Source organism: Rhinolophus ferrumequinum, chromosome 19 (assembly GCF_004115265.2).
Source record: "Rhinolophus ferrumequinum isolate MPI-CBG mRhiFer1 chromosome 19, mRhiFer1_v1.p, whole genome shotgun sequence".
In the NCBI taxonomy this organism is placed as follows: Eukaryota; Metazoa; Chordata; class Mammalia; order Chiroptera; family Rhinolophidae; genus Rhinolophus; species Rhinolophus ferrumequinum.
In genome coordinates, this window is record NC_046302.1 from 10,469,727 (window position 1) to 10,493,452 (window position 23,726).

The window sequence follows — 23,726 nt, forward strand, 5'->3', positions numbered from 1 at the left end:
TTAGATGAAAATGACCTGAACTTTTTGCCAACAATTCATGGCTCTTGCGTCACGACAATGCACAAGCTCACACAGCACTGTCTGTGAGGGAGTTTTTAGCCAGTAAACAGACAACTGTATTGGAACACCCTCCCTACTCACCTGACCTGGCCCCCAGTAACTTCTTTCTTTACCCGAAGATAAAGGAAATATTGAAAGGAAGACATTTGGTTGACATTCAGGACATCAAGGGTAATATGACGACAGCTCTGATGGCCATTCCAGAAAAAGAGTTCCAAAATTGCTTTAAAGGGTGGACTAGGCACTGGCATCAATGCATAGCTTCCCAAGGGGAATATTTCGAAGGTGAGTATAGGGATATTCAGCAATGAGGAATGCAGCACTTTTTCTAGAATATCGCAAACTTAATTGTCAGACCTCATATGTGGGATATAAAACAAAAAGCAACAAATGAACAAATAAAACAACAGAGAAGCCAACACAGAAAACCAAACTTGTAGGCACAGACAAGAGAATGATAGTTACCAGAGGGGGATGGGGTCAGAGGAGAACATAGAGGGTAAAGGGGATCAAATATATGATAATGGAAGGAGACTAGATTTCAGGTGATGGACAGATGAATGAGTATACAGATGTCATATTATAAGTTGTACTCTTGAAATCTATATGTTATAAACCTATGTTACCACAATAAATTTAATAACTAAAAAAAAGGAAAAGCACTTTTGCCCCTTCTATGTCAAAAACCCTCTGTAAACTTTGCTTTCCCTCCACTAGCACCTGATTTCTCTTCTTCTCATGATAGCAAACTCCACAGAGTTCTCCATCCTCATCTTCTCCATTCTTTCACCAACTCACTCCAGTCAACTTCCTCCCATCCATCCACAGAAACTGATGATCAAAGTTACTACCAACCTCCAGTTGTAAATTCAACAGTCAGTATTCACTGCTCAAGATTGTCAACCACTTTTCTTCTTGACACGTTTTCTTCACTGGGAATCCAGAACCCCACATTTCTTCCCTTTCTCCCATTCCTTCTCAGTCTCCTCTGCTCGTTCCTCTTCTCTCCTACCTCTGGAGCATCTTTGGATGTGTCCTTTTCTCTTTCCACACTCATTCACTGGGAGCAGTTAGCCAGTTGCATGACTTTAAATGTACTACATGCTGGTGACAACCCAAATGTATATCTCCAGCCAGGATTCCTCTCTTGGACTTTAGACTTATATGCACATCTAGCTACTTGAAATCTCTACTAGATACCTACAGACATCTAAAACTTATCATGTCCAAAACTGAGCTCTTGCTCTCCCACGGCTACCCTCCCTGCCCCCCAGTCCTCCTTACTTCAGTGAATAACAGTTCTATCCTTCTAGTTGATTGAGACCAAAACTGAGGAATAATTGTTGACTCTTTTTCTCAGATGTACATCCGGTCAATCAGTAATTTCTGTCCGTTTTACGTTCAGAATATATCCAGAACCTAAACACTTCTCAGCCTCCCCACTGCCACCACCCTAGTCAGCCCACCGTCCTGTTATTAATATTCCTTCCCCAGTCTTCACTCAACCCAGGAGCCCTGTTCAACCTTTGCCAGACCAGCAGTGCTCACACATTTGGTCTCAGAACACTTCATACCCTCAGAAGTACTTGAGGAGCCCAAAAGATGTTTGCTATATAGATTAATATCTATTGATATTTACTGTATTATAAGTTAAAACGAAAAGTTTAAAAGTAATTAATTCATTTAAAAAATAATAAACCTAATGCACATTAACATAGATAATTTTATGAAAAATAAGTTATTTTCTAAAACAAAACAATAAAATGAGAAAAATTGTAGTTTACATTTTGAAAAGCATATTTTGCAAATTTCTCGAATGTCTCACTTAATAGAACACAGATAGATACTCCTATCTGCTTCCACTTTTAGTCTATTAAGTGTTATGTGTTGTGTAGCCTCTAGAAAACTTCTCACCGTACACTTGTGAGAAGATGAGAATGAAAAGGGCAAATTATGTCTGATTACTATGAACATATTTTGACTTCATGAAAGGTCCTCCGACAGTGCTTTGAAAAATGCTGAGTTAGATCATATCATGCCTTTGCTCGGAACCTGGCAATGGCTTCCAAAGCAGTCCTTACGATGGTCTTCAAGGACCCACACGAACTGTCCCAGTTACCTGTCTGGCCTTAGCCCTCTTCCCACTCTGTCCTACCACACTGGTTTCCTTTGCATTCCTAGAACATTCCAGGCATGGCCCTGACTCAGGACCTGTGCACTTTCTGTTTCCTCAGCTCAGAATACTCTTTCTCCTGATACTTTCATGGCTCACTCTCTCGTCTCCTACAGGATTTTACTCAAATGGCATCTTTTTACTGAGGTCTTACCTAGCTACCTCTGTAAAATTGCAACACGGTCTCCTCTCTCTGCTCCTTTGATACTCCCAATCCCCACTTCCCACTTTATTTTTTCGTTAGCAATCATCTCAGTCTAAATTACTACTTATTTTACAATTTATACAATGTTTACTTTTTCTCTTCTACCTCAACTGCATCCTATAATTATAAATAACCATAAAAATTGGAAATATTCTAAATACCTAGCAATGAAGCCTAAGTTAAATAAATGATGTTACCTCTGATCTGTGCATCTATAATGATGCACACATAATTTGTTGATGAGAAAAATATGCACAATGTGTTAAATAAAAATAATTTTCAGGAAAAGACGTATATTAAAATATTATTTTGATTTTTAAGCATGTATTTATATTTTAATGCTTGTATTTATATCTGTATTGAAAATAATTTAGAAATACTCTTTGAAGGCTTAACTTTGCATACTTAGGTAATCTATAACTTTCAAAGTAAAGAGGTATCACCATGGTGATTAAAGTCTTTGAAATTTTTGAAAAGCAGGTCATAAAACAGCATGTATAATATGATCATATTTTCATTAAAAAGAGAAGAAAGGAAGGACAAAGGGAAGGCTCAAGCAGAGTGTGGATGAAGGATACAGACTATATCTCAGAATTACAGGAGGAGAGCTAAGCATCTAGAGAGTAGGTTTGGGAGAACGACTTTGGATCAGACACATTGCTGGTCACACAGAATATGAGCGTTCTCTCACCCCAGGATGGGAATAGGGGTTTTAGTGCCCAGTGCAATACAGGGTTCAGCCAATACTGGCTAAATTTAAAAAGCTCCTCTCTGTTCTGCTCTGGGAATGTGCTTTCCTTGAACAGAGAGGGAGAGTTGAGCTCATTATTCTTTAGACTGGAAAGTTCTGATGAAACAAAGTCTCCTTTGAAGAGAGAAAGGCAACAATGAACAGAATAGCAGGGGAAGTCGGTCCTCCTTATCGCTGGCATCTGTCTGGTGACAGTTGTACTGAGGGACAAGGTGCAGCACCTTGCAGGTTAAGACAGTGGGAGCTGTCCGTGTACTTTTACTCCAAGGAAAGGCCAGAGGATAAAGTTAACAAGTGCATTAGAATGCTGCGGGCACTCGGGGGGCTGTGATTGTAGTAGCAGATTCACGTTTTCCGGCTAAATGGCAAATCTGTAATTCAGACCATGCAGTAGGCAGCTGGGTTTGTTGCTTTAGATAACATAAATCTAAGGTCAGAAATCTTCCCCTGGATGTGCTACAGTGCGAGGCTCTCATCCATATCCTTTAGCCATCAAGTACAAAGATAAGCTAATATGTCAATACTAATGGGACTCGGAGGGTACTATTACTCAAGTGTCTCCAATCAATTAGGGGTTTTAACTTAGTCACCCCAACATAAATATCCTTTAATACCAATTAAGGCCACTGTTCATCATCATGATGTCTATATCATGGTACTTGGGGGTTTGTTTTGTTTTGCTTTGTTTTTCTGCTGAAATATTAACAGGGAGGAAAACAAGACTCTTGGGACTGAGTAGAAGATTTCCTTGCCCCTTGACCCACACTGGTGTCAGGAAATAAAAATCATGCCCGTGCAATAGGTGTTCCATATTCAAGTGCTCCTTGAGCTCGGGGAACGGAGGCACTCAATGAGATAAATATTTTTCAATAGCCTGTATTGAGTGAGAAACTCTGCTAGGCCCTGGACTTTATTTGTTACCCTGGATAAATAAATAAGTTGAAGCCCATCATCTTCTGACGAGGTTTTCCAAGTTAAATAACATCAGTAAATATCTAAAGGCTGAAGAAAGGCTGCCCGGTATTAAACATTACCACCTCTGATTTAAAGTTGAATTGCATTTATGGCAAAGGGAAAAAAACAATTCTATAACCATTTTCACATTGTTCCAGCTGTCACACTCCTTTCTTTTCTTCCCCATATAAAAATTTACACTAGGTTTTTTGGGTTTTTTTGTTTTTTTTCTGTTCCAATTGCCCTCCCATGGCATAATCTTATTAAATGAACCATCATCATCAATACATATGCTCTGAAAAATAAAATGCTTTTAAGTACCTTGAACTACAGTATCATAAAAACTTCTGGGCCGGCCCGGTGGCTCAGGTGGTTAGAGCTCCATGCTCCTAACTCCAAAGGCTGCTGGTTCGATTCCCACATGGGCCAGTGGGCTTTCAACCACAAGGTTGCCAGTTCAACTCTTCGAGTCCCCCAAGGGATGGTGGGCTCTGCCCCCTGCAACTAAAATTGAACACAGCACCTTGAGCTGAGCTGCCTCCCGGATGGCTCAGTTGGTTGGAGCACGGGCTCTCAACCACAAGGGTTCCAGTTCGATTCCTCGAGTCCCGCAAGGGATGGTGGGCTGTGCCCCCTGCAACTAGCAATGGCAACTGGACCTGGAGCTGAGCTGCGCCCTCCACAACTAAGACTGAAAGGACAACTTGACTTGGGAAAAAAAAAGGACTGGAAGTACACACTGTTCCCCAATAAAGTCTTGTCCCCCTTCCCCAATAAAAAAAAAAAAAAAAAAAAAAAAACTTCTGTAAAAATTTCCCCAATATTTATTTAAGAAGTGGTTCTTGACCTTTTAGGGGTATGTAGTGTGAAACTTCAGGGAAGTTCTCAAATCCCTGACCCCATGCAGGGACCTTGAGTTAAAGTAAATAAGTATAAGCAAGCAACGTCCGACTGTCTATCCCTCTACCCACCTACACACCCATAGAATTTCGTCTATGTAATTCATGTTTACTCATCTTAGGAGGAGAAAATTGCCTTGAAACTGAGAAGACCATTGGCAAATCACAACTGACATCATACATGCACTTAAATATTTATTAGTAGTCATTCAGAAGTTATATATAATTCAGATGCTATATAGAAATATTCAGAACGCTTTCCAAACATATGTATTGTTCCCCCTCCGCCAACAAATTTTAATCATCTTTAATATATACACATATATTCTATATATTTACATGTGTCATTGTGCTAATATACTGTGTACAATATACAAGAAATATAAATTATACATTTTTAAAAGCTGACATTAAAAAAATGCAAAGTTCTGATATTTTCTTCCCTCACCCAATGATCATAGTGTATACGAGGTCAGACAATTAAGTTTGTGAACTTTGTTGCAACGATGTTGCTAACCTTTTTTGATATCAGAAGGATTATTCATTATGAATTTGTACCAACTGGACAGACAGTTAACCAAGTTTACTATTTGGAAGTGCTGAAAAGGCTGCATGAAAAAGTTAGACAAAAACGACCTGAACTCTTCGCAACAATTCATGGCTCTTGCATCACGACAATGTACCAACTGCCACGGCACTGTCTGTGAAGGAGTTTTTAGCCAGTAAACAAATAACTGTTGGAACACCCTCCCTATTCACCTGATCTGCCTCCCCCACCCCCACCAGTGAATTCTTTCTTTACCCAAAGATAAAAGAAATACTGAAAGGAAGACATTTGGATGGCATTCAAGACATCAAGGGTAATATGATGTCAGCTCTGATGGTCATTCCAGAAAAAGAGTTCCAAAATTGCTTTAAAGGGTGGACTAGGCACTGGCATCAATGCATAGCTTCCCAAGGGGAGTACTTCAAAGAGGACTGTAGTGATATTCAGCAATGAGGTACATAGCACTTTCTCTAGGATGAGTTTGGGATCTTAACTGTCAGAGCTTGTATGTTGTGTGTACACACTCCACCTTAGAGACACTGGCTTAGAAGTTACTTTGTGTTGCCTGTTTGCATGAGTGGCAAATCCCATGTTCCCCACTTGAGCAGATATAAGAAATAAACACTGGCTGTTCTATTTTCTCATGGAATCGTTTTGGGGAAGTGTTCTTCCCTTGTTATTTTATATAAGTGGAGAGGTTTTTCTTGAAAGGTATGGACACGGTCAACGTCTTTGTCTTCGTATGTTTAGTGTAACGGGTGCTGGGAACATCACGATCAATAGACAACTTCCTGCACTCATGGGCTCAGAGGCTAACTGAGAAGCAGGCACAGGACTGGGTAATGAGTGCTGTGTGCTCTGGGAGCACAGAGGAAGGTGCTCCAGGCTTGCCACCACTGTCCTTCCCCAAGAGGGCTGACAACATCCAATGCCAACCCAGAGGTATAGCCAACGTGCCGCTATGAACTGTTGCTTCTTCATAAACCTCAGTTAAATCACAAATTAGACTTCCGCACCAGAACTCCTATGTTGCATTCTTTGGCCATCTTAAGCAAACAAGAACCAACACAGAATGACATATCCACTGACCTGTGTTCCTACAATTCTTCTATCCATTCATTACTTTTTCACCATTATCGGTGCTACAATCAACAGCATACTTCTTTCCAATGGGTGGCGGCAGCTCTGTACCATCTTACCAATCAAAAGAAATGAGAAGCAGAGACGACCGGTGACTTGTGACACAGCAGAGTAGTATAGGAGAGCTTTGTTATCTACAGGAAGATAAGTGTCCTTCTTTTAATTTCACCTTACCTAACACAGCATCTGGCACATAATGGAATTTCTACAAATATTGAATGAAGACACATACACATTGGTAGATCTGCTGGATGCAAAGCAGCTTTTGGGACAGAAGTGAAAAATTAGGTTGGGGACATCTAGAGACAGTGATAGAGCTTGGGATACTATACTGCTGAATGAAGACCTGGAAATGATGGTAAGTTTTTAAAGCCAAAATGGGAAATAATGAAAATTGCTTTTGAGAAAGAATAATGGTAATGTTATCGCCTACCTCTACTGGGTGTTTACCATGCCCCAGGCACTATCTAATGGCTTCATCTTGATTAGCTCAATCCATCTTCACAGAAGCCTTGTTAAGTAGGTGCTTTCATTTTCATTACTTTATAGATGGGGAAACCAAGGCACAAAGAGAATGAGTAACTTGGACCCTAAAAATGGGCAGGGCACTCTTCTACAGCTCCCAAACCCTGCCTGTCACATTAACCATCATATTTAGGATGGAGGAAGTCAGGTAAGAGTTAAAGTTTGAGAAAAACTCAAGCAAACAGAGCAGGGAGAGCCATGGGCTTTTAAGTCTTTATGAAGGCAGGGAATAGACAACGCTGGAAGGCGAGTGATGAGGAAACTACAAAAGAGGCAAATAATTTCTCTTCTGCCCGAGACCATCTTTGCTGTCTGCTTAAGCAGCCTTGTGCAGATTTTCCTGGATTCTCTGCACATTAACAGGAAGTCAGGATGGAATAAACACACGGCAAAGTCCCCCCCACTGAACACGCACACCGAGTAAACCCCCAAATCCAGGCCCATTGCGTTTCCCTGGAATGCTTCAACCAGGTATTGGTATTTCTCCTGAAGGTATTTTGAATACAAAATAATCTGATTGTATCTAAATACGTTTTATCCAATTTGACCTCAGCAATGTTCAATGGTAGAAACATTTGTGGCTGTTAAATGTCATAGCAATCAGTTTGCTTAAAGAGGAAGCCAATCATTCCTGCTCTCAGATTTTATTCTCCTTCGGTTTTTCTGCAGTAGATTAACCTGGATTTTTATAGCTGCTGATGGATTGATTTGGAACCACCTGTACATGCCATTTTAAACACAAATGCTGACATTTTTTTTATTGTTGAGAATATGAAAACAACCTAAATCTGTTTGTTTCCTTTTCATGGGCCCTTTGGTCTGAAACCCAGCTTCTTTCTGTTTTATTTCTCTACTTTGTGTTTCTATGATACATATATGTCCTTCACAGACAGCTGAGCCCTTGTCTTCCATTCTTGGGTAAAATTGCTCAGAATACATGAAAATGACCAAGCCTGGGGCCAACATGGTGCTTCGTCATCTTTCTCAAGCCCACAGAAGCCCCAGCACTTACTGCGTAGAGAAAGGCTTGGCAGGAACTTTGAAAGAACCAATCATGCCTAGCCTTCTCTTGTAACCACGTCATCTGGCAGATTCTTCTTTCCACAATTGTTACCCATCCTTACCCCCACCCCATGTGCCTCGGTTCCTTTTATTCACCAGTTCTCCAGGATAATATAATTTTCCTACAGAACAGATTTGATTTGGTGGTGTGGAGGGAAGCGCTGGAGTTATCCCAGAATGCGATGCTATTGAGAGCAGGTTCTGTGGGCAAAGACCTGGTCCCAGTCCCAGCAATGACCCATATCAGTGTGGAGTCTTGGGCAAGTCACCTGGCTGAACTTCATTGTCTTTACCTGTAAAATGAGCAAAATCATACCAGCTCCATGTGCTAGTTGGGCCCCCTTCCGCTACAAGTGACAGAGACTTGGCTCAAATTTGCTTTAACCAGAAGTGGGCATTGGCCTACATGCTAGAGGGTGGAGGTGTAGCTGAGGACATGGGGACTCTGGTTTGGATGTCTGTCCTTTCTGTCCCCTCTTCATGTTGCCTCGTTCTCTCCAATGGCGCCTTGCACACTGGCAGGGCCGTTGCCACAGAGAGCTCAACATCCTCCCAGTTCTGGGCCTGGGCAGCAGCAGCATGGCGTCCTGCCAGCACCAGACACAAGTGCCCAGAACCAGGCTCTGCTCAAGCAAGTTGGGCCCCAAATGCACCACTGGGCCAAGCCCTGGTAAGGGTTATGACATAACTTGGTGGTCCCAAACTCCACCATTGGCCCTCTGTTATGGTCGGGGTCCAGGGCAAGAAGACGTGCTGAGTCGGAAGAGACAAGAGCCACCATATTACCTCACCAGGTCCTGGTGAAGCAGAATGGCAAATGTGCAGAAATCAGCCGGGCATATTATCTAGAACAGAGTAATCACTCGGGGTTGGTTACTGTTATTAAAGGGGTAGGTGCAGGCCCAGGGCTGCTCCTGTTGGGGAGCCCTGGGAGGCAGGACAGAGGATTTTCAGTTGGCAGGAGTGCGCCACGTGCATGTTGCCTGGAAACGGCTTGCGCAGGCTGACGAAGCTGTGCCTGTGGCTTTAGAGGCCTGCATTGAACTCCTACTCGACCCACTGCTGTGGGAGCACATACAGTCACACTTACACACACTCACACGCTGTCTCACATGCATTCACACACACCCATCACATGGTCCCACACATACTCACACACGCATACCCATACACTCAGTCATGCATTCACACAAAGGCTCACGCACTCACACGAGCACACTTTCATGCACATGACTTGCTCACACTCACACCCAGCCCTTCCTGGCACTGCATTGCCCCGCACTGGGTTACTGAGGCAGGGAACGTGTCTCCTGGGAGCTGGGAGCAGCCTCCTGAATGCATCTCAGAATATAGGTTAGTATCTGTCAGGGTTTTGCCAGGAAAGAGGCGGCACACTCTGAGGGACTAAGGGGACTTTCATGATGGGCCGACTTCCAATGGTGGAGCCTAACTTAGGAAAACCAGAAGGGTGCTGGACGCCGGGTTGGTAACAGCAGAGTATGGGGCCACACTCAAGCCTGGAGGACGCAGGAGGCAGTGGGTCCCCAGCCTGCAGAGAGAGAGGTGGCTGCAGGGAGGGTTGGCAGACCATTTTACCAAATGGGTTGTAGGTGAAAGAATCAGAGAAATAAAGCCACCTTGACCTCATTTGCCTCCCAGCCTCTGATCTTCTGCCACTGCCACCCATTGGCCCAAACCAATTGGCTAGGGGGGAAGGCAGCCTGTTGAGGTGGCTGGCACAGGTCAGCCCATGGAGCTCAGAACAGATGAGGAAAGCGGAGAAGGGGTCCAGAGGGAGAGGGGAACCCGACAGTCCCACAGGGAGTGCTTCAGGGAACGGAGCCTCTCCCTCTATTCCCCCAGATGAGAGGCACATCCTGATGCCACGGCAATCTAATTCTCAGGACCCCAGATATGCACCTAGCTCAGGAGACTGCTCACCCTCATGACACCTGAAGCTGGCGTCAGGGTCCAGGTCAAGTCCGAGCTCCACCCGCCTCAGAGGCAGCTTACCCAGACAGCAGTCAAGGCTTAGAGGCTTGAGACGGCCTCTAAGCTTGAATCCTCCTGTGCTGTGTGACTTTGGGCAAGCCAGCTAACCTTAAGGAGCCTCGTTTCTTGTCTATGCGATGGGATAACGCTACCTCACAGGATTATTATAAGGATGTAGACAACACAGGTAAAGGCTCCTAGGACAGTCCTGGCAGATGTGTACCCATATTGTAGCCATTATTATTCGGTTTAAAGGGAAGAGTTACTTGGCAGGTGAAACCTTGTTGAACATTTTTATGACTCCCAAGATTCAAGGGGAACCTTCCTCTGTAGCATAATGCATGCGAGCTTCCGCTTAACATTTCGACTGTAGAATAGTCAGTGGTGCCTGAAACTATCCCGCTAACTTTAGTCCCTCCTATTTCCACAACAAGCACAAAGCTCTGGCAGGTTTGTTTTCTAACACAGAACACTATCTGGTAGTCCTTCCTGAATAAGGTAATGTAAGTATCTCTACCTCCATCGATAATCACATAGGCACAGAACTGAGAGCTGGAGGCAATGCTGCAGACCGTTATATCAGTCTCCCGGTTTGCGGAGGAGAGTCAGGCTGACAGGGAGTGCCCACAGCGCAGCGAGGCCCCGCTCTCTCTAGCCAATCGTGCTCATCGTCTCCCCTGCCAGACCTCTTCTGGGCCACACACAGCTCCTCTGAAATGACCCTGGTGGTGCAGGGGCTCCCGTATCTGACTGACCATCAATCACCTGAGAACCTTGTTAAAAGCTCCCTGAGCCCACCTGTGAGGATTCGGCTTCTCTAGCGTCGGGGTCCAGCCTGCAGCTGGATTGTGGACAATCGCCTTATGTGTTGCTGATGTGCAATCAGGCTTGTGATCACCATAACACAACATGCACATTCAGGACATAGAAGGACTATGTCAACGTGGAATACTGGAATGGATACCCTTCTCCTCATTGATTCAGAGCAGAGGGACTGGCTGCTATTTCAGATGGCTTTTATGTTTTCGCATCTTTTCATGGTCCACAGAGAGGACATTTTGATACAGCTTTTGTGTGCTTCATATCACCTCCCAGCAGTCGTGCTTTGACTGTTGGCCTTTTCTAGAATAATGTGCCGGGCCAGTTGTCTATCAAGAATAATTGTGGTGACATGACTTTGACATTAAACTAGAGGTTGAGTTACTCCGCATTATGGCTTTAGCCTGTTATTAAAGGTTACTAATTTAGGAAATTATGTTACCATCTTTTAACTCCAGTAGTTCTACTCTCTTTAGAGCAGTTGGAAGGTTCCCCCGTGTTTGTGACATGTGTTAAAGCCACAGTTTTCCTTGCACCTACCAGGGGACTATGTGGTACATCTGATCCTGGTCCCTACCTTCTCCCTGGCCTCCAGGCTGCTTTTCTTCTGTTCCATTCTGGGGAGATAGTGTTGAATAACCTCTTTTTAAAATGCAAATCAGATTCTAGGGCTCCTCTGCTTAAACCCTGGGATAGCTTCCCCTGCAAGTTCCTTTGTGATCTGTCCTCTGAATTCACTGTCTCCGCCCTGCTGTCTCACTCACTGGGCCTCTTTGCAGCTCCTTAGACTTGCCAAGTATGCTCCTGGCTAGAGCAGAGATTGCATTAATTCTGCAGCATAAGTTCCTGCAGGATTATTCCAGACCATTCACAGTTAGGGGCTGGCTCAGGAGAGGACAAGTCTAAACCAAATTGGGCTAATGAGAAAGGAAGGGAATTCAGCAGGGGAGCATCTGAAAAGAGGATTCTCACTTTTAAGAGAGAGCCAGGAAGAGATGGGTGCGGATAAGGCTTCTGGCAGCCTTTTTAAGTTCTTGTAGGATAGCAGGTTTGGGATGAAATCAGCGCTGAAAATGGCCAAGTAGAGAGAAAGGACCTCATCATATTATTTAACTGCTGAATAAACCAACCCTGATGTTGGGCGTATCTGAACTTCCTGTTATGTGAAAGGATAAATGTCCTTGAAAATAAGCCTTTTTTTCCCTAAGTAGAGATTTTTGCTTATAACCAAAAGCATTCTAAACGTTGGATGCTATTCTCTCTGCCTTGTATCTTCCCATCACTCACTTGTTATCATGATCCAAGCTTCCCTTTTCAGACAGGCCATGTTCACTTGTCTTATTTAAAACAGCAGCTCCCACCTAGCACAGGAATTACTCTGTGAATTTCTCTATATGCCCTTCATAGCACCTATCACCATCTTAAATTACATTATTTATTGTTTACTCCATTTTTTTCTCCCCCAGTACATATAAACTCTGTAAGGGTAGACACTTTCTCCTGTTCACCACTACGAGTATATTCCACCCACCGAAGCAGTAACTGGTACGTAGTAGGTACTCAATAAATATTTGTTGGGTGTTTTCCAAATGAACACTGTTCTGTGAAAAGAACATTCTGCCTGGTGTTTCACTGCAGGCCAAGGAAAGAAGGAATACAGCAAGTACGGCAGGTATTTCTTTCCTGTTCCTCTTTCCTGGAGGGTATTCACAAGGTTGATTGGATGTTTAATAAATATTTGTGGAAAAGAAATACAAATCTAGAGCAGTGGGCTATAAAATGTTGTCAATGTAGGCATTAGTGTTTCTCTCATTTTAAGCCCATTCTTTCTTTAATTATTATAGAAATCTGCCAGCACTAACTACTCTGGGAAGCATCTGACACCCCCGTCCTTGGGGTGGAGGTAGAGGTGGGGTTTGGCAGATGTTTAGTCCCTTCCTGTGAACCCCTGTCACCTGCACATTCCATCAGGAGTCAGGAATAGTTAGTTGAGGTTTGCTTTTGATTGTTTGCATATAAATCTAATAGAAATCCCCTTCTCTCTCTTTCCCTTACCTGCTCCAGATATACAATGAGAACACTGTTTTTCAAATAAGCCAAGTGTTGGGTGCATTTTAGGAACAATATGGTTTTCCAATTTGGTTCAGGACCAAAACCGCCCAGGCCTCACAGGGAACATTATCATCAGGTGTTAGAATGACAGTGACACTTTGTGGACAGCTTACAAATATTCTTGGTTCTGTAGCTGTTGGTCTGATTTCATCCTCTTATGAACCAAATGACATAGGTAGCAACATTCTAGATGCCGATGGATGTCAGGCTTAGATAAATGCTAACTACATTAGCCAAGGCCGGGCCTGTTCTAGCCCTGAACCCACACTCCGAGCCATTTCTCTATTGCTCAGAGTGTCATATTGGAGCCCATGTGGCCTCAGTGTCCCCTGGGGCAGAGCAGAAGCACTCTCTGGAGGGGAGGGAGCAACCACGGTGCCTGCCCTCTATATTGCCCCTGAAGCACGGCCCATCTCAGGAAGCAGCGGCTGCTAGCATCCTAGGCAGGCGCATGGTGGGAGTTCTCCAGGGAGCTGTGCTGCAGGCCCACTGTGACAGTGACAGCAGTGTCGTTTAGATAAGAAATAATGCAATTCTCCAAGAGAACTACGGTCTTCCAGCCCATATAAATGATTCCTTTAGTAATTTTGCCAAGGATTATGTGTTATGTGTGCTTGGGGAACCAACACAGCCTGAGAATCCATCAATATTTCTACAGAAGGGTGCGTGTAATCAGTCAAGCATTCTGGAAAAAAAAAAAAGTAGTAGATGATTTTAACAGCAAGTGGTTTTAACAGCAAGTGGTTTTCAATGAAAAGATTCATCTCTAGTTTTTAATTTTGTTTTCTTTTTCCCCAAGAATTACCCTGAGCAATTTCTTAAAGAATTAAAATGAAACGTTTCTGGGGTAACAAATCATCCAGTCATATGGTTTGGAGATTTACCACTCGCCAGCTAATGGGTCTGAAGAAAGATTTGGGAAGATTCTTGAGTCTGCCGTAGAGACCCTGCAACCAGAACAAAACACAGGGAGTTGCTGTCAGGACATAATTGTTTGGGTCACAGTTACCCTCTTCATAATGCCCTGGGAGCAACAAGGAGAAGGGCACACAGGGGAGGGGCAGTTCAGTCAAAGTGGGGCACAAGGGGAGGTCTCCAGGGAGGGCTCGATGAGTAGGGGCTGGCGTGGCTGGGCACTCAGTTCACGTCCGTCACTAATCTCTTGCTCCGTTGTGCATGAAGACCTGAGTCAGTTTACATAATAGCTGTCTTAGTACGGGGCCATTCCTCATTTGTGAAGAACCAAAAGTGGTATCTGTCCTGGATATCTGTCCTAGAAGTGACATTTTCTTTGGAAAAAAAGGTATACTGATTTATGATCAGGTTATGTATTGTGGAGACTGGCTCAAATTTGTAGTCCTGCAGGAAATATTACTGAAGGATAGAGCCTTACTGGTTTCAGAAAAGTATCCATTAACCCCTTTGCTACAGGAATTATTTCTGAGGGGAAAAGAAGAGAAGTCTAAGAGCAGGGCCAAATAACACCCTCTGGGACTGAGATGAAGTTATTACAAACCTACCAAGTTGTGAAAGGAGGGGTGGGATGGCTTTGATCTTAAGTGAACTATCCTAGGCATCCCTGAGAAAGTAACCCTGCTGGGTGTGGGTTCTGGCTTCCATGACTTCTCAATGCCTGTGTCTCTTCTCCACCCATCCTGGGCTTTGTCCCATCTGTCACAACTCACAGCAGAAATCAATGTCCAGGTCCAAAGTCCTATCTTCCCATGGCGTCTGGGCCTTCACACACTAAACGTGCTGACTCCTATGTACCAGTGTACCATTTGAGATTGCATTTAGCTGTATGTGATAGAACCTGACGTCAGTGGTTTAATCAAACAGAAGTTTTACTTTTTCTCCCATAAAAGAAATCCGCAGGGCTGATGTATACATCACAACAGGCTCTTCCTTTCTCCTCATTCAGTCATTAGCTTGTGACTTTTGTCCTCATGTTTGCTGACTTGTGGTCACAACATGGCTGCTTTACTTCAAGCTATATGTCTGCATTCCAGCAAGGAAAAGGGATAAAGGGCTAAGGACATGTGCCAGGTGAATGCACCCACAAACAAACAAACAGATAAAAAGAAAACTTTCCTGGAAGGACCACCTAAGGACTTTGGCTTACATCTCATTGGCTGCTCAAAGGCCACCCTTGGATACAAAGAAGGCTGATAAATGTGTTTTCACTTGTCCCATTGCCTCTCTAAATAGAATGGGACTCTATTAGTAAAGAAAGTGGGGAGGGGATTTGCACTAGACAACCAGCCATCTCTGTTCTCCTCCACCCCCAGGCTGCTACAGAGGGGAGCCACTGCACACACATGGTCCCCTGTCCAGTATCTCCCTCTCTGCCCTCAGTGGCTGGTCCACACTTTGAAACCGTCCTCAAGCTCTCTGCCCAGCCCCACCCAACTCACTGTCTCTCTTTTCAAAGGAGATGCCAACCATCAGGCCTATCCCCACAAGTGTAAACACAGTGACATCTTTCTTCTCTTGAGTCTCAGCAGACAGTTCTCCTTGCCACCCCGCTCTGTCTGTGCTTCTATGTTCTACCTCCTTGTCGACTTTGCCCCACTCATGATGCACTGCTACTCAGATCTTCAAGTCTTCTTCTCAGCCTCTCAACATGATAGTACATTCTGTATCTTCTTGTGAGGACCACCCGAATTAATATGTATGAAGTGCTTAGAATGGTGGCTGGCCCACAGAAATAGCTCTACAAAGATTAGCCGTTATAATGAGTATTAAAAAAAAAAAAGCAAAAGAATACAAACACACTTTGATTCCCTATATAGCCATCTGCTTGTGGAACCTAGTCACTTCAATATCCCAGAAATACCAGCTTCAACATATCCTAAACCAAGATCATCTTCCTCTTTAGGCTTCCTCACTGTCTCAGTGAATGGAACCAACATCCAGTTACTCAAACCAAAACCCAGGGGCCATGGTTCTTCCTTCTCCCACTTTGTCCCAACCCCAGAAATCATGGAATCAGTCAAGTAAACGTCCTAAATATTTTGGAGTTTGCTGCTTCCCCTCCATCCTATGCTCACAGCCTAGGTGAACCAGCACCATCCTAACTGATGTCCCTTGCCTTGGGTCACGGTCCCCTCGAAGCTCTCTCCCACATGACTACCCGTGCACCGCATAAAATGCAGGCCTGCTCTTGGATCTCTGCACAATAGTGCTGATAGCTCGTAGTAGCAGGGCTAATGAGAATTTCTTGTAGAAAACTTACTTCAACGCAATTAAGCAACATTTAAGTAAGAATTTTGTTTTTAAATACTGCTTTTTTAATGGAAAAGATAAAAGGAGAATGCACACCTCCCATATGGTTCTAAGGGCTGAATCTAGTTCTAGAATGCAAGCCTGGTCTGTTTGGAGTAAGCGATGGTATCCGACGGGGACAGCGGTGCTGTGTTCACTCTCCCCATCTCTGTCCTTTCCTACTATTTGCTACAGCTGCCTCATCCCTCATCTGGACTGAAGTCACTGTGATCATAAGCATTCCCTCCCCTCTGGATGGTCAGGACAGAGCTGCAGAGTGCAGAGCTAGAACTCATGATATTTATAAATCTTTCTTAAGCCAGAAATCGTCCTTGTAAGGATGAGGAGACAGTCCTGTCTTTAAGCGGGAATGCTTTGTCAAAGAGCTTAAAGCTTTCTGATCCCAAGTTGCTTTTCTAAAGTCTGTATTAGGTCAGAAAGAAGCCGAGATCATTGTGGCCATCTGACAAGAGAAGGAGCTGAGATACCAGATAGGAGTGTAGGTAGTAACTTGCTCACAGTGGTGGATCAGACGGATTTGAGCCAGATTTGATCCCCGCCCCCACCAATGTCCTCTTCACAGCTTACACTTCGCAGATAAAATGCAGCTTGTCATAAATCTGTGCATTTGGACTGCTTGGTGCTGGCGGGGGAAGAGCCAAAGCAGAGTGGTCATGCTGTCAAATTAAGAAGGTTTTCAGAACTGGTGGGGAGAAAATAAAAGGAGAAGGAAAGGTATGCTGTAGAATTCAGCTTATTCTAGTCCTCAAACACTGCCTGATGACTCTCTATCTTCCTGTTTTTAATCATGTTGCTTCCATCAATGTATTTAATACAACATCTTTTTGTTTACCTGGAGAAAGCCCACACTGGTTTCAGGCAGAAATGGCATCCTGAGGCCAGGGCTAAGGGTCATATTCCTCTCAGTGGTCAGCACAGGGCTGTGTGGCCCAGGTCTATATAGTACTCCCTTGTTCCTGGGGAGGAGGCAAGAGAGGGCTTGGCAGGTTGCGATGTACAAATACCAAGAAGTGGGGAGCAGTCAGGCAACCGAGATACATAGCTAACAAAGAGAATAATTATCTCATAACCACAGTTTTCCCTATTATGGTATAAAACCCTAAAATTTAAAAGCCAGAGGTAAATAATCTGGATATAAGCTACTTATAGTTTGCTCACTGTATAAATCCTCATTCTCATCTTTCCAATGCTTTCCAAGGGAACCTTCTGTTTCCAACCTCACCAAGCTACCCTTCATGAACCATGCTATCTTGTGCTTTTGGCTTCTATGCTGCTATCTCCAATTCCTGAAACACTCTTCACTGCCTTCTCTACAAGCTTGGCTTTTTCTTGTATTGAAAGATTCAATTTTCCAGGACAGTGGAGTAAGGACTTCTGTAAATCCACTCCTCCATAAAAGCAATGAGAACAATAGCAAGAACTGTAAAACTCAACTTTATCAAAATTTTTGAAATTAACTAGAGGTTTGCAACAGTCTAAGGAGAGTTTATTCAAGAAAGCTGAATCTGGGAAAGAACAAGATTTGTAGAATTTTTACTTGCCATAATCCCCTCTCCCTCTCATCAGCTCCATGTTAATCTTGAAAACCAACAGCCTCATAATTATACCAGCTAAAAATATAGCAGTCTAACAGTCACTTGAGGAGGCAGAATGGATTTGAAGCTCCTCCAAAGCTCCATCCTTAGAGAATTGTTGCTGTTTGACCTATCTGGCCAGTCACTGAAAAGCTCCGTTCTAAGGACTTGAGATAATTTCACCTGACTCAGACTTATACCTGTATTAATAGCAATACCTCTAGGTAATTTGCTGAAAACAATCAGCAGCACTTGTTTAACATTGTAGCTTCCTGGGGCAGTTTTAGCAGTTGGGGCTAACAAGAAGCTGACAAGAAGTTTAAAAAGTAAAACTGGTTATGGGAGAACTGTGGTGGCTTTTGAAAAGTTCCAGCATATTCCAGCATTTGCCTTTTCTAAAAGGCATTGCATATGTGCAAGGCTGTATGCCTACCTTGAAAAGATAGAAGACCCTAAACCCTCACTTCTGGCTGACCTTGAGGTTCCAGAGGAGCAGGAAGTAAAAGCTAAGACATAGTTGTAAACTGTATCATTGAAGGAATGTCTCGACATGCACAGAGTTCCTCAGCGAAAGCTGTGGGAACATATTGGTTCAAGGTATTCAAGGAAATCTCTAATCATTAGCTGTACAGTAAGCTAACCAAGCAGAGAATTCAGTGACCACACATAACAGAGAGTATAGATTTTACACAATTAGTCCATGAAAGTCACTGTAATGCAGGGTCTCAGCTCCCCTCCTGCCCAGGGGCAGATGATTCTGTTACCTTCTACCACATCAAGACCAGTAGAACCCTGCTTGCTGTGCCATGTGTAACGTGGGGACTCTCCTTCCACTCCCCACACAAGAATGCAGGATATGGCGAGGCCAAAAAGGAACAACAACAAAGCCGTGGATAGAGGGTTCATACCACTATATTCTCCCTGGCAGTTGGATTGGAGATACAGGAAGCAGGATCCACACGATCTGCCATCTGACATCTGCTTCTCTCCCAACCAACCAATCAACCCCCTATCATAGCCACAGCAGTTATATTAGTGGCTAATTGCTAACTGGTAACAGCTGATGGCCACCCAGTCACAGTGGATGGCCATCTGATTACAGCTGATTACAGCACATTTCCACGTGAGGCCAAAAGCCTGGAAACTGCTCTCTGGGACTCTGTCCCCACAGTCACTAAGCAAACAAACACATACCAGAAGCAACAACAAAACCTGGAGAGGAAGAGAAATCTGATTTCCAGAGTTTCCACGATATTTTTTAAAATGTCTACTTTTCAACAACTGCAACAAAAATGAGACAAACAAAGAAATAGGAAGATATGACCCATAAAAAGGTAAAAAAAAAAAAAAAAAAAAAAAAAGGCAGTCAATACAAACTGTTGTCAAGAGGCCCTGACAACAGACTTACTAGAAAAAGACTTTAAATCAGCTGCTATAAATAAGTTCAAAAACCCAAAGAAAGTATGTTTAAATACTAAATAATTTTTTGAGAATGATGTCTCACCAAATATAGAATATTAATAAAGAGGAAGAAATTATAAGAATGAACCAAATAGAAATTCTGGAGTTGAAAAGTAAAATAACTGAAATGAAAAAATCCACCATTGCATTCAACTTTAGAATTGAACTGGGGGAAAAAAAGAGATCAATGGACTTGAAGACAGGTCAATTGAGATTACTAGTCTGATAAACAGAAAGAAAAAAGAATGAAGAAGAAAAATAAACAGTTTCAAAGACCTGTAGTACACCATCAAGTGTGTATATATATATATATATATATATATATATATATATATAATATGACCCTAGAAGGAGAGGACAGAAAAGGGGCAGGAAAAATATTTGAAGAAATAATAACTGGAAACTTCCCAAATTTGAGGAGAAACATTAATCCATACATTGAAGAATTTTAATGATTCCCAGTAGGATAAACCCAAAGAGATCCACACTTGATCAAATCATAGTCAGATCGTCAAAAGCCAAGGTAGGACACCAATGTTCATATCAGCACTATTCCACAAAAGGTGGAAACAACTCAAATGTCCATTGATGGATGGATGGATGGATTAAAAAAAGTGTGGTATACACACAGTGAATAATTATTTAGCTTTAAAAGGAATACAATTCTAACACATACTACAGCATGGATGAACCTTGATGACATTACGGTAAGTGAAATAAGCCAGACAAAAAATGACAAATATTGTGTGATTCCACTTATATGAAATACGTAGAAAAGTCAAATTTACAGAGACAGAAAGTAGATTGCTGGTTTCAGAGGTTAGGGAAATGTGGAAAGTGGGAATTATTATTTAATGGGTACCGAGTTTCAGTTTAGGATGATGAAAAAGTTCTGGAGATGTATGGTGGTGATAGTTGCACAACAAGGTAAATGTGCTTAATGCCACAGAACTATACACTTAAAAATGGTTAAAATGATAAGCTCTGTGTTGTGCATATTTTACAATTGTAAAAAAATAAAGAGATAATCTTAAATGCTACAAGTGAGAAGTGATTCATGGCATATATAAGCTTTTCAAGTTTAAAAAATGACTTCTCATCAGAAACCATGGAGACCAAAAGTCAATGGAATAATATACTCAAGTACCAAAAGAAGAAAAAAATTTAACCAAGAATTCTATATCCGGCAAAACTATCCTTTTAAAACAAATGAGAAATTAAGACAGACCCCAAAAAACAAAAGCAGAGAATTTGTCATGAGAGAAAGAATACTAAAAGGAATGCTTTGGGCTGAAATAAAAGAACACTAGAGAGAAACTTAAATCTATACAAAGAAACAAAAAATACTGGTAAAGATAAATGTATAGTTAAAGATAAAAGACAATATAAATGTAGTTTTGTTTGTAAGTCTTTTTTCTCCTATCTGATATAAAAGACACCTACCTAAAGCAATAATTATAAAACTGAATGGGCTTATAAGGAATGAAGATGTAATCTGTGTATGACAATAATAAAAGTGGTGGGGAAAGGAATGGAGCTATATTGGAGCAAATTTTAAATACTATTAAATTAAGTTGGTATTGTTCTGAGAAAGACTGTTTTAAGTGAGTATAGATGCAAAATTATCCAACAAAATATTAGCAGATCTAATCTAGCAACATGTAAAAAGGATTATGCAACATGACCAAGTGGAATTTATTCTAGGAATGCAGGTTGGTGCAATATACAAAAATCAATCACTATAATGCACCATATTGATTGTAATAGAAAAAAGGACAATAAAATACATGATTGTCTCAATAGAGTCAGAAGAAGCATTTTACAAAATCCAACACCTTTTCATGTTAAGAACTTCAACCAATTAAGAATATGCAAGAACTTCCTCAACCTGATAAAGCCCATAGTAAACGTAATTTTGAAGTCATAATCATGCTGATTATGTTGACTGCTTCCCCCTCTAAGATTAAGAATAGGAAAGACATGGTTGTCCATTCTGATTCCTTCTATTCTACATTGTACTTGAGGTTCTAAACAGGGAGAGTAGGTGAGAAAAAGAAATAAGCGTCAAAATCGGAAAGGAAGAAATAAAACTATCTTTATTCACTGATGATATAATCTTGTATATAAAAAATCCTAAAGAATCCACAAGAAACCTATTAATACTAATAAATACATTCAAAAGATTGCAGGATATAAGACCAAAACACAGAAATCAACTCTATTTCTAGACACTAACAATTTAAAAGTGAAGTTAAGAAAAAAATCCCATTTACCATAGCAACAAAAAGAAGATATTTAACTTAAAAAGTGCCAGACTTGTACATACACTGAACACTAAAAGATATTATTTAAAATTTAAGAGTCCCTGAATATATAGAAAGACAACCCATGTTTATGAATTAGAAAACTTAATACTGAGAGGATGGCAATACTCTCCAAAATGACCTACAGATTCAAGCAGTCCCAATCAAAATTCCAAAAGCCTTTCTCCAGAAATTGACAAACTAATCCAAAATTTATATGGAAATGCAAGGAACACAGAATTACAAAAACAATCTTGAAAACGTTGGAGGAATCACACTTTTCAGTATCAGACTTATTACAAAGTTACAGTTATCAAGACATAAGCTACTAGTACAAGGATATATATATATATATATATATATATATATATATATATATATATAGCTAAATGGAATAGAACTGAGGGTCCAAAAATAAAGCCACATATCCATGGCCAGTTGATGTTTTACAAGGTTCAGAAGAATGCAAAAGAATGAACTTGGATCACCATCTCACACCATATACAAAATTTAATTAAAAAAGAATCATTGACCTAAATTTAATAGTTAAAATTATATAACTCTTAGACGAATACATAGGCATATACCACGTGACTTTGCATTAGGAAATGGTTTAATAGACATGTGAGCAATAAAAGAAAATATGGGTAAATTGGACATTATCAAAATTAAAAACTTTTAGTTTCAAATAATACCATCAAGAACGTGAAAAGATAATCCAAAGAATGAGAGAAAATATTTGTAAATTATATATCTAATGAAGGACTTGTATGTATTAAAAAAAAAAAAAACACAAACATAAAAAGACAACCTGAATTTAAAATGGGCTAAGGATTTGAACAAACATTTTCATGAAGATATAAAATGTGATATATCCATACAATGGATAAAAGGCATGAAGTACTGATACATGCTACAACATGGATGAATCTTGAAAACATTACGCTAAGTGAAAGCCAGATACTTTAGGATTACATTTATATGAAATGTCCAGAATAGGCAGAGACATAGGGACAGAAATAGATTAGCTGTTGAAGGGCATGCAGAATGGAGAGTGAGAGTGACAGTTCAGGGGTAAGCATTTCTTTTGGGGATGATGAAATTGTTCTAGGACTAGATAGTGGTGATAGTTATTCAACTTTGTGAATATATTTAACACTGAGTTGTACACTTTAAAATTATAGATTTTATGACGTATGAATTATATCTCAATTATACTTTTATGTTTTTTAAAAAATACTTAATTTTAAGGAGATTCAATTCAATTCAAATCTCATCTTTTTTTAAAAAAAGATTCAGTTCAAATCTTATCTTCTTCTAATTCTCCTTTACAGTTTCCCTAGGCTTAATTAATTATCCTCCCTCTTGCAGCATTCTGTGCTTCTGTCCCTTCCTTATTCCAATGGATTGTAATTAAGTCACTTCCCTGCTTTAGTTCTGAGTCGTCAACACTACATACAGTGTCTAGCACAGCACAGCAAATAGTAATTTGGGGAGATGTGAATGACCTTTACACTATTTAATGCTCAGATTGTATCCAGGGTGAGAGGACCCAGCTCCGGTGGGAGCTCAGGAAAACCTCACAGCCTCTTCAAGCAGAAAGTGCCTCATCTCTAAAGTCAGAATGGTAATAATATCCACTCTGGTTGTCGAGCTCCTCCCCACCCTCATTGGATAAGTAGGATCCTGGCACTGTGGGGTTGAGTTAGCATTTGGGAATCTGCGCTGGCGGAGGAAGCAAAGGTGATGTCTTCTAGGATCCAAGGGTATGCTACAAGCAGAGGTGAAACAAGACTAGAAGCCCCACAGGCAGACTGGACAGAGAGATAGATGCCCAGACAGGCAATAGCGTGTGTGGCATAGG